The 13,043-nt window shown below is 34.5% G+C and overlaps 1 pseudogene; it reads right to left on the bottom strand.

The window, feature by feature from the left end:
• Positions 1-8,836: 8,836 nt before the first annotated feature.
• On the bottom strand, positions 8,837-12,679 carry LOC148572589 (uncharacterized; annotated as a pseudogene).
• Positions 12,680-13,043: the final 364 nt, after the last annotated feature.

Below are 13,043 nucleotides of genomic sequence, written 5' to 3'. Positions count from 1 at the left end.
ACCTCTCTCTTTTTCCCTGTTCGAACTGTAGAGACCTGGGCATCCTTCTTTTCCTCTGTCATGTTTTGATTGTCTCTGTTTTCAGGTTTTGGTTTTAAAATTCTTTTAATTTCTGTTGAGTTCAATTAATTTTGTTTAGTTAGTTTGATTTTAGTAATTAGTTTAGTTAGATTTGTTTTCTGATTAGTGGATTTTCAGGTTGTTAAAATAGGATTAGATTAGGTTTTGATTATGAATAGTTGAGAAATGTTTAGATTGTTAATTTGGATTGCTGAATATTGCTGAACATTGTTAATATGAGCTTGATGAATGCTATAGTTGTCTAGAACAAAAATTTAATTCAGTTAATGGCTTCTTCTCTGGTAATGCTTCTTCTTGGTAGTTTTGCGTTTGGAGTATTAGCAGAATTTTCATTTCTCTTATTTGATTATTTGATTTGTGTTTGTGATTTTGTGACTGTGTGTGTCCCATGAATTTGTGACCGTGTGCGTCCCATGATTTTGTGTTTTGAATTATATTGACTTGCTTGTTTATAGTACTTTTCTTTTAGTTTGATAATACGATAAATTTGTTTATTTTTTGAAATATTATAAATATTCGAATACAAATTAGATAAAAATTTGTATTAAATTTATATTTATTTTGTATGAAAACAGGTTTATTTTGCAATGGAAAAATCTAAAAAAAAATTCTATTTTATCTTACTGACGGATTTACAGACGGATTTGCTGTCTGTATTCAGAGGTAGAGATAGTTTTCCAAGGTTTCAATTACAGACGAAAAATTTGTCGAAAAATCCGTCTCTAATTACCGACGAAAAATCCATCGAAAAGTTCGATGTTTCAGAGAAATGGAGAGAAGAATTTACCGAAAAAAAATCTGTCGGTAACTAGTAAAAATCTGTCGGTAAATTACCGATGGAAAAAAATTCGTCGGTAAATAATTTTCAACGAAACTTTTACAGAAAGACAAAATCTGTCAATAATTTTGTTTATAACCAAAAATCTGTCTATAATAAAGACTAGATCTAGCTGTATTAAATAATTTTTTAATTGAGTAAAGAAAATTATAGCAACTTATAATAGATTTGTGACAACAATCCTATAGCTCAGTATCTCTTTATTTCTCCCATTGCTTTAATTGGATATTAGCATGAACTGTATGTGTATAAAAATAAAATAAAATAAAATAATTAATTTAAATTTTGGGAAATTGGTAATTATTATACATATTTTTATCCTTCTTAATTATGATATACACAAGAATTCTTCTGTGCCATAAAAATATCTAAGTCATCCGAGTCATAATCTCTTTTCATATGGGGTTACTTTTTCTAACCCAAATTAGATGTCTTATTCCCACACTTGGCAATTTTTTCAGAGACGTGCCAATTAATTAAAGGTAGCTGCATCTCCAATCAATCAATTTAATTGCATATCCCTCATTAGACCGACACTACGGGACGTGATCCAAAAATTTGAATCAAGTGCTAATTAAATCTAATTGATCATTGATATTTATACACAATACATATAAAGAAACATAATTGTTACTCACGGTTCATGTGCGACAAAAAATTTAGACATTAATTAATTAAATAAAAGCTTGCTTTTAAATTATAAGGTTAATAGGACGGATATTAAGACAAACACGGGAGCGGAAAGAATCCAATAATTTGCTAATCAGTCAAATTAGAGAGATAAAAGTTAATCAATTCAAATAGTTTAAATTTATCTTATTTATTATAAGATATATTAAATAAAATAAAAAATAATAAACTTTGATAAATTTTGACTAATATTTTTTTGTTTGTCAATCAATAATATTTAAAAAATAATAAAAATTAGTTCAAATAATTTAAAGTGACTTTATTTAATATTAATTAATTATTATTAAAATAATATATAATTTTAAATATAATAAATATATAATTATAAATATCATACGTATAAAATTATAAATATTTTAATATTATCTCTCTAACATTGCTGTTTACCAATTAATACATAAATTTAATATAACAAACATAATAAAATCGATGACCCGTTCCTAACCAATTTGTAAAAGTGACACAAATTTGTATGTTTGCGATGCAAACAAACCTTAGAACACGGTAGCTAGCTAAGTAAGCAGATGAGATTTATAGCTCGTTTCATGAAATGTTTACATATTATATATACTATTATTTTTCCCTTAATTGCTAGATAAGTAAAGGGTTTATTATTATCATGATGATTTGATGACGTAAGTATATATGATTTATGGGTTTAGCTAGGGACCCTTTTGAATAATATATATTTTTTATATATGAATGGTGCGAGGCTACCAAACCCGGTGATTTATTATTAGGACTTGGATGGAAATGCTTATATTAGTCATTATTATTTTTAAATTTTATGTACCTAATTCACAGAAGATTTAATTTATCGGGGTGGGCAATTGAGTTTTTCATTGTGCTACTTATTTTTATGTCAAGTACAAGTTTTTATTGATTGACTAGTAAGGTAAATAATAATAATAATAATAATAATAATAATAACAACATATAGATTCTAAGGCCATTAGCTTTCTCATGATGAGCCTAAAATACTAGCTACTAGCTAGCTAGTACACATGGGAGTTTGGGCTTTCTTCATTATCAATATTGAAGACCTTAGCTTGTTATGGGGTGGCTTATGATTTACTTATTATTATGGCATACATAAGGAATATAATAATCATGTCAATAATTATTATTGAAAACTCTACAAGTAGTTATACTATAATCAACATTGTGTATATTAGAGCATGGCATTGGGGACCAATTGTGCACTACCAAGTTTCCTTTATTTTTGTCTTAAATGTATATAGTAATCCATTACATTTATTTGCTTTCCTTATCTTGCACTAAAGAAAAATATAACCCTCCCCCACGAAGCTCCTTTTTTTTTTTTTTTTTGTGTAAACAAAATGAACTTTAAAGTGGGAATATTTAGGAATCCTAAGTATACAACAAAAAAGCCAACCATACTTTTCTCCTCTCAAAAAATTGGTAGGGCTTTTGGGTATATATATATATATATATAGCTCTTTATCCTCTCTTATAGTCAGGGAATTTATTCCAACTTTTGGTGGCCATGTGTAAAGGAGGAAGAGATTATTGCATTTTTTTAAAATTCATTTAATGTGTCTTTTAGCGGAAAAAAAGATATAACCATCTATTTCAATTATATAATAATAATAGTAATAATAATACTAATAATATACAAATTAAATATAAAATTATTAATTGGTTAAAAATATTTTTAAGTATTAAAAAAAGCTATAATAACGTGCAAAGATTCTCCCTAAAGAAAAACCACGCCCTGATGGAAAATTATTTGGTCTTTTGGTTGTAAAATTTAAGCATATACTTGGTGGGTATGGGTGTCTGAAAAAATAAAGTTCCATTTATGTCCCTTGAGGGTTTAAAAATAAAGCGAGAATGATAGTGAGTTCTCATGAGATATATGGTTATTTTGCTGAGGATTCTGATGCTGAATACAAGACACAGCACTACTACTCTAAAGTCATGCAGACACTCATGTCCCATTCAATTGGATTTTTATTTTTTAGAAAGAATAAAAGACAGATAATAAAAATAAAAAGGTACGTTAGGGAAAAGCAACAAATGAAAAAAGTGAACGCTGGTTATTATTATTAGACAATATAAATTAGGGAGCCACTTAGACGCAGACTCCTAAAATGTCTTTTCTTAAAGATATTTTGCAGTAATTAAAATTTAACATATATAATTGATTGAATTATGTTATTTTTGTCAAAATTAGGTTAGACAAGTTGATTTAATAAAAAAAATGGTGAATCAAATTTTAAATTGGCCTGGTCTAAATTAATATTATTTTTTTATAAAAAAAATAAGTACAATATCTTTATTATAGAAAATGATTAAAATACTCTTATTATTATTATTATTATTATTATTATTATTATTATTATTAATTTTAAAAATTCTAAATTCTAACTCTACGATAGAAAAATAAATGACTAAAATTTAGGATTCTCAAAATTAATATATATAATAGAAGTATTTTAGTCATTTTCTATAAAAAATAATATTAATTTAGACCAGCTCAAGATTTAATTTACTATTTTTTGGTCAGATTAATTTATCTAGTCTAATTTTAACAAAAATAACACAATTTAATCAATTATATATGTTAAATTTTAATTATTAAAAAACATCTTTATAAAAAAGCGTTTTTAGTGTCTTTATCTGAATCACTCCCTATAAATTATGGTAACCGAACCTTCGTATCATATCATATTTACACGTAAAACTCTCTTTGTATATATATTGTATGTTATCATTGATTCTTGCTAGTTAATTTGATTCATAGCACTTGTAATTAACTATAGGCTTACATGCAACATACAATTATACTCTTCTCTGTTCCCTTTTATTGTCGCTTTGAAAAATTCCGATAAAGCATAATAGAATTAATATGCTCTCTAATTTGTTATATATGGGTTTTTTTTTTTTTTTTGTGAAATTAAAAGTATTGGATCTTTTTAGAGTTTTATCATAATGAGAACCACTCAGATAAAGACATGCAAAACGTTTTTTTTTTTAAATATTTTTTAATAATTAAAATTTAACATATTTTTTTGATGGTATGGGGGGATTAAACCCCAGCAAAGGAAAGAAAACAAACAGAAACAAAAAGAAAGGACTTAAGATCCCCTAAGCCTAACGGTTCCTATGCAGTCGCATAGCAAAGCATAATTGATATCCGGAGGGGAGCTGTCAAAGATGTGCAGACCAAGGGGGAGATCATGCCCCTTCTTAGCTAATTGATCAGCCACCGTGTTTGCTTCACGAAAGACATGTATCCAAGAGACTTTTTTAAGGCGTTCAGTTAGAACTCGGACGTCCTGGATCAGAGGAGCACAATGGTGGCCCGGGGAGCTTCCGTTCTTGATGAAATTGATAGCAGCAACTGAGTCGGATTCAACCATCAGGTTTTGGTATCCATGAGTGATGGCAATGGTCAGCCCATGAACAATCGCCCATAGCTCCGCGTGCATAATCGAGCAATTACCTAGATTTCCTGCGAAGCCTTTTAGAAATCTTCCAGCAGAATCTCTGAAAACTCCTCCACAAGCAGCATTACTTCTATGAGCAAACCAGGACCCGTCCACATTTAATTTGATATACTCTCCATTCGGTCTCACCCATCTAACAATACTCCCGCTGGTATCTTGATTATTTTTTGGTTTCAGGTTGCTAGTCGCCACCTTCAAGAATTCTTTGGTTCGCGCTTGGATTTGGTAGCTACCACTAGCAGCATCGACAATCTCTCCATTGAAGACTAGTTTGTTCCTGAAAAACCATAAAGATGAGATTGCAACTCCAAAGAGGCAAGACCAATAGCTATTCGCAGTCAGGTTCAGAATAAGCCAATCATGGAGGCTGGTGTTGAAGAAGGAGTTGATGCCATTCGTCGGTATAAGTCGTTGCCACACTCTTCTAGCATAGGAGCAGTCCCTAAGGAGATGGAGAATTGATTCTTCATGCTGTCTGCATCTGGGGCAAGCATTGTCCATGGTTAAATGCCTGCGGCTTCTTTCTACATTGGTGAGGATTGCATTGTGTATTACAAGCCAGAGAAAAGTTCTCACACGCTCAGGGCCCTTCCACGTCCAAACTAACCGAAATATCTTGTTGGGAGTAGCTTGAGTGTCCCTAAGATTCTGATAAGCTATTTTGATGCTGAATTGACCATCTGAGGATAGCCCCCACACTATGTGATAAGCTTCCTTCCAAGGGGATGGTGGGGAGATGGTTGCGATCCTTTTGACAATGTCCTCCGGTAAAACTTCTTGGAGCTTTCTGATATCCCACTGCCCTGAAACATCAAGGAAATCTGTTAGCATATCGGAAGAGTTAGTAATGTTACTAACCTGGTTTATAGTCGCACTTAGGCTTCCTACATCCGGGATCCAGTAGTGATCCCAGAAGCGAATAAGGGAACCATCTCCCACTCTCCAAATGCAATTTGCTTGAACATTTTCCCAGGAGGAGCATATGCCCTTCCAAAGGTTGGAACTGTTTCGCCTCCTTTCCACTTTTGGTATGATATCCGAACCACTTCCATACTTTGATCTTAGAACTCTAGCCCAAAGAGCCTCCTTTTGTGCAATCAGACCCCATCCGGCCTTCATCATGAAAGCTTGATTCACTTGGCTTGCATGTCTAATACCCAGTCCCCCACCACTTTTTGGTTCACAAACATTCTTCCAACTAATGAGATGGATTTTCTTTGTTTGCTCTGTATTCCCCCAGAGGAAGTTTCTGCAAATACGGTCAATCATATTACAAGTAGAGGAAGGTAAAACAGCAGATTGCATATTATATAAAGGCATAGAGGAGAGGACAGATTTCACCAGGGTTACTCTTCCCGCAAGGGAGAGGGAGGAAGCTTTCCAAGCATTGAGCCTTGCTTGAAGCTTGTTGATGATGCCTTCAAAGGTGTGTTTGGAGACTTTTGAATGCAGGATAGGAACGCCTAGGTATTTGCCCAAGTCATCCGTTCTGGCAAATTGCAAAACATTACTCAGTTCTGCTCGCACTGTATGTCCCACATTTTTGGAGAAGAAGACCCTAGTTCTCTCTCTACTAATGCTTTGACCCGAGCTACCACAGAAAGCCTTAAGACACTTATTGATGACATTTGCTTGATCAATATTAGCTTCTGCAAACAGAATAATATCGTCTGCAAAGCATAGGTGTGAAATTGGGGGACCGTTCTTCTTGAGTCGAATTGGTTTTCAAAAATCATGATCCACTGCAGCGCTAATGAGTTGGGATAGCCTCTCAATGCACAACACAAAAATGTAAGGGGAGATGGGGTTCCCCTGTCTAATACCTCTGGAAGGTGTGAATTCTTCCAATTCTTCCCCATTCCACAGGACCCTCATCTTGGGAGTTGAGATACAGGAGAGAATAAGGTTCACAAGATTCTGGGGAAGCCCAATATCTGCCAGGGTCTCCTCAACAAAGCACCACTTTAGTCTGTCATACACCTTCTCCAAGTCAATCTTGATAGCCATCCATCCTTTTTTCCCCTTCTTTTGCCTCATAGAATGGATGACCTCTTGGGTAATGATGATGTTGTCAGAGCTTTGTCTACCGGGGACAAAGCTGCACTGGTTAGGCATCACTAACTTGTCCATCACTTTCCTTAATCTGTTTGCGAGAATTTTAGTAATCACCTTGTAGGAAACATTGCAGAGGCTTATGGGCCTCAGTTGTTTTAAATTTGATACAGGTTCCACTTTCGGGATCAGAGTGATTAAAGTCTCATTTATCTCTTTGATCTTACTCGGGTCTTCGAAAAAGCTCTTGGTCAAATCACACACATCATTGCCGACTTTGTTCCACTGACTTTGATAAAAGATAGCTTGAAGCCCGTCTCTGCCAGGAGCCTTCCAACTTCCCATACCAAAAACAGCATATCTTACTTCCTCGTTGGTCACATTTTGGGCCAGAAGGTTATAGTCAGAGCGATTTAGAGCAGGAAAGTTATTCTTCAGGATGAAAGGAGTGTAGGTAGAATCGTCGGAGTAAAGATTGCAGAAGAAGGTGGTTGCCATATCCTCCAGAGCAGTCCTATCTGTTATCCAGTCCCCGTTGTTATTTTGCAATGAGGTAATCTTGTTTTTTCGTCTTCTAATCATTGTGGAGCCATGGAAGAATTTGGTATTCCGATCCCCAAACTCGATCCATTTGGTTCTAGCTTTTTGGAACCATAAGATTTCCTCCTGGATGAGAATGTTTTCGTATTCCAACCACAACTCTTTTTGCAGTTTCTCTAAGTAGTAGTTTTGAGAATATCCTAACCTATTGGCAATACCTTGGAGCCTGCGGAGGATTCTGTTTTTCCGTTTGAAGATATCACCAAAGACTGAGCTATTCCACTCCTTGATTTGGTTCTTGAACTCAGCGATTCCCTGGCCCCAAGAATTCTTGACATTCCAATTGGCTTCAACAAAGTTTCCAAAGTCTGGATGAGTAATCCAGGCAGCAAGAAATCGAAAAGGCCTTCTCCCTTTATTCTGTGTAGCAGCATTGGAAAGTTGTAAACAAATAGGTGAATGATCTGATTTGAGCATAGGAAGGTGTTTAACATACGCCTCAGGGAAGGCAAGTTGCCACTCCAGGTTACTCAACCCCCTGTCCAATCTCTCCGCAAGGTTACCTCTCTTCCAAGTGAAAGGCCAACCTGAGTAGCCCAAATCGACTAGGCCACAATTTGAAACACATTCTTGAAACTCCCTACAAGCACTTTGATTATTGTTGGTCGCCCCACCACGTTTTTCATAGTTATGTAACATAGCATTAAAATCCCCCAATAGGCACCAAGGTAGATTCACATTCCTGGCATATGTTTCAATAGAATTCCACAGGGCTTTTCTGGTCACCCTTTGGGGGCTACCATAAACAGCAGTGAGGAGCCAGGGGTTTGAGTTCTTACCAGAGACTTTAAGGTGGATGTATTGCCTGTCCTGATCCACCACATCAACGTTCCAAACAGCAGAATCCCAAAGACACCATATACCTCCAGAGTGACCCATAGCATCCACAACAAAGGATTTGTCAAACCCCATCTTATCTCGAATTTGTTTACCTCGTGGTCCACTAACATGTGTTTCCAACAAAATGAAGAAATTTGCATCATATTCCTGCCGCAGGTCCCGAATGATTGACGGGAAGGCTTTACTACCAGCACCCCTACAATTTCAGCTGATGATATTCATAATCAGAGATGTAAAGGGGAAGGGGCCATCAAACCCAGACTTACTTACGGGCAGACGCCCTTGGTTCCGGACCACTACGGCCCTTGGAGGACGATTCCTCCTTACTTGCTCTGCTACCCGCTTCTATCATCAACACATCTGGTTGCTTCACATGATTCCTTCTGGGCTCACCACTCTCAGAGCGATCACCGGCTAAGTAGTGGTTAGTCTCAGAGTTGTACAGCACATTTTCTCGGACGACGTGATGGTCCAGACTCATACAGGCACTCTTTGAGAAATTGAAGGCTTCCCATTTCTCTTGCTCCATCTTCTTCATATAATCTCTAACCACCAGCTCCATGCTTTCGAGGTCAGGGTCAGATTCTTTCCCTTTGGTAGCTTTTGGTTGTGGTTCCAGCCCTTTAGGGTCGGGAGAGTCAGTTACCGGGTTACTTTCCTTTTTCCTTGCGTGGTTCAATTTTCCACCCGAATCGGATAGACCTTTGGAGAGGGGTGTGGCTTTCTTGTGGCTTTGTGGGTTTTTCCCAGCCCCATTTCTCAGCACTCTTTTTTGGACCGGTGTTTTGGCCACATCAGTTTGGGCTTGGGAGTGTTGCAGCCCATCAACTTCTAATTCCTTTAGTCCATTTTCGCCATGATCTACGCTTCTCTGGGCTTCCTCCGAAGTTTTCTCATGCAATACCATGAAGCGAGATCCATCAGGATCTTTCCTTCTTGGAGACTTGTCTCTCTCCTCATTATTTTTGGTAATCTGCCTTTGATTACCTTGAGATTCTTTCGTTCCTATTTGATTTCTCTTTTTATTAGAGTATCTTTTCACCATCATCCAAGGCTCAAAGTCAGGGATATTTTGGCCGTTGCCATGGGGAACATTAATGTGCTGATTCTGTGGAGCCGCAAACTTTCTATTTTGGTCATCACCATGCTCAACCGTACTATCCACCGGTGGATTGCTTCCGGCGACGGCGCCATCCATAGGATTTCCATTGGTTGAGAGGTTCTCCGAGCACTGCTCTGATCTATGCCCATACCTGCCACATGAGAAACAAATTTGATATAGACCTTCATATTCCAGATGTAATTCACATCCAAGCACCGAGATACGTGGGACAAGTTGTTTTGCCAAGTCGATCTCCACACAGATACGGGCAAATTTTCCCCTCGAGTGGATAGACGTGGTTCGATCGATTTTGAGCATATGCCCAATGGCCGAGCCTACCCTCCAAAGGAACCGGTGGTTGTAGAGTTCGATAGGGAGATTCGGGATACGAATCTAGGCAGCGATTTTCCTAGCTTCTGTATGTCCTGATAAAAAGAACGGTCTCCATCTCTGAACAATCAGATAATGCCCAGCCACCATCCAAGGCCCTTCCATAAGTGCATGAGTGTAGTCCTCCTCATCTGAAAAGTGAACCAAAAAATAGTCACGATTCATATCAATGACATGAATCTTACCTTTACCTTCCCAGTCTCTCCGTAGGCGTTGCTCCATAAAGGCGAAAGTCACACGCTTCCCCAATACTTTGACCATAAGAGCATTCTTCCATGGTTTGCACCACTCCTCAAATTCTTCTTTTGACACTGGAATCTCAGGACATGGATTGAAAGGTGTTTCACCATTTACCCCGTCTTCGTCATCTTTGTACCACTTGTCCTCCGGGTTGGGTTCATCGTCCTCCATAAGGGATTCGGGTTCATGATCATTCCCTAAACCAGGGCCGGTCAGAAGAGAATCCTTATAAGAACATTTTTGGATTGGTGTGCTCCTCTCCTCCATTGGTATAACTTCCATGCAATCAGGAGGGTGATTAAGATTCACCTCTCCTCGTGTTTTGACTTTCTTAGTACTTCTCTGTACTAGATCGTCTTTCTGAGTAGAAACCCTAGCAGAGTGTTGTTTAGATATCTTTTTTAATTAAAATTTAACATATATAATCGATTAAATTGTATTATTTTTGTCTAAATTAAACCAGACAAATTAATTTAATCAAAAAAATAATAAATCAAATCTTGAACCGGTCTAGACTAATATTATTTTTATAAAAAATAACTATAATACTTTTATTATAGAAAATGACTAAAATACTCATATATATATTAATTTTGAAAACTCTAAATCCTAACCTTATGGCGGCAGAGAAGTAAATGGATATAATTTAGGATGTTCAAAATTAATATATATAATAGGAGTATTTTAATTATTTTCTATAATAGAGATATTGTGGTCATTTTTTATAAAAATAATATTAATTTAGATCAGTTCAAGATTTGATTCATTATTTTCTTAGTCAAATTAATTTATCTGGCATAATTTTGACAAAAATAACATAATTTAATTAATTATATGAGTTAAATTTTTATTACTAAAAAATATCTTTTAAAAAAGACATTTTAGACGTCTTTATCTGAGTGGTTATTATCACAATATGAAAGTAAATTATAAAATAAAAAATTACCGAGTGAAATTTTTATTTTTAAATTAAAATTAATAGTTTCAATTTATATAAAATTAGTGTAAAAAACGAATATGCATGCATGCAAGTTTTTTCGGTTTTTAAGATATTGGTGTAATATTATTCTCTATTTATATATATTGTTGTGTTTTTATCTAATAAACAACTTAAATTTTTAAAATACATAATTTTATGTTAACCGTTTTAAAAATATATTTTTAGCTTAAGACAACTAGATCTATGTGTAAATGTAATTTATGCTTTATGTTTAAGAGAGATTACTGTGTGAGAGAAAAAGATATATATTAAATATATAATTAGTGTTTGAATTCGCAAATTAAAAAATATTGTAAAAAAAATAATTATTTTGTACTTTTATTTAATAGTTTATGATCTTGCTGAGATTGGCCGGTGTATAACTCGACCGCCGGTAAATACTTGTAAGCTCTCCGTTAATATGAGGTATACGTCGGCAATGAGAGAATAAGGGGGTGGGTACCTGCAAAAGACACTCCGACGCTCAAGTCAGTAAGTGTTTAAGAGGTATAAGAATAATTCTATGAATATAGAATGTAAGACATGAAATAGAAGTTATTATGTGTTGTGTGTAATAATTCTATGAATATAGAATATATCTAGAATGTCTCTAGAATGTATAGTGTATATAGAGATTGGTGCCTTTTATAGGCATAAAGTTGATGAATAGAATTGATGGTATAACCATTGATCATTAAGTCAGAATAATTGTCATTAAGTCGGTAATGAAGGTGTTAGCTACAGAATGAATGATAATTAAGGCCGAGTTATAACTCATAATGCACAATAAAGACCGAGTTATAACTCATAATGCACAATAAAGACCGAGTTATAAGGTGACGGATCATAGCCCCCAAGCTTTGTCTGCCGATCATATGATCCGGCTAAACTTAGAAAATAAAATGATTTATAACTCGGTTAAAAGATAAGTGAATAATGATATGGTGAGCCCCCAAGCTTAGTCGGGTTATTATGTCGGCGCTTATTCAAAAAATAATTGAATGATAAGAGTCATTCAATCAAGATAGTTGTGTGGGGGATACTTTTCCGCTTAAGAACAATTTTAGCATTTGATTGTATGTGAACTGAAAAGTTCAAAAATAGATATCCATTGACGGAATCGATTGTATGATCCGAGGATATAATAATGGTTAATTGTCTTGGAAATTTTTTCGACCCACAACAACTTATTGATAAATTTCTCTCTCAAAGCAATTAGTTATTGAATATTTACAATTTACAATGAAGATGTAACATGAATAAGATAAATTGAGAAAATGAATAGGTATAAAGTCGCAACATATATTGTAAAAGTAAAATAGTTCAAAGTAAAAAAAATATACCTTGAAGTTGAAATTGTAGAGAAGAAGACGACATATATGAATGTCATACATGCCAAATGTAAATATCTGAATTTTGTTTTGTAGGACATGCTTTAATTTGATAATAAAAAAATAAAATAATTAGTCATTTAATGATATAATAAATTTTGTTTAGTTATGAGGTATATTTTTTGTGCAAAAATAATAAATTTGCATATTTGTAATTATTTTTTGCTTAACTTTTTGCACTAATCATATAGCTAGTAACATAAAATTTAATAGCATAAAGTGAATAGTATGACAGTTATATACAATTGATATACAATTAATTTTGGATGGAATCCAATTTTAAAATTTGAACTCATCATTACTATTATTTAATTGTATAAATGAAATCACTAAGCAATAATGAAATAAAAACGTAATTGACATGGTT

The sequence above is a fragment of the Arachis ipaensis genome, chromosome B3 (assembly GCF_059453495.1).
Source record: "Arachis ipaensis isolate K30076 ecotype BB chromosome B3, ASM5945349v1, whole genome shotgun sequence".
In the NCBI taxonomy this organism is placed as follows: Eukaryota; Viridiplantae; Streptophyta; class Magnoliopsida; order Fabales; family Fabaceae; genus Arachis; species Arachis ipaensis.
The sequence above is the reverse complement of the archived record's forward strand: the minus strand, read 5'-3'. Positions and strand labels throughout refer to the sequence as shown.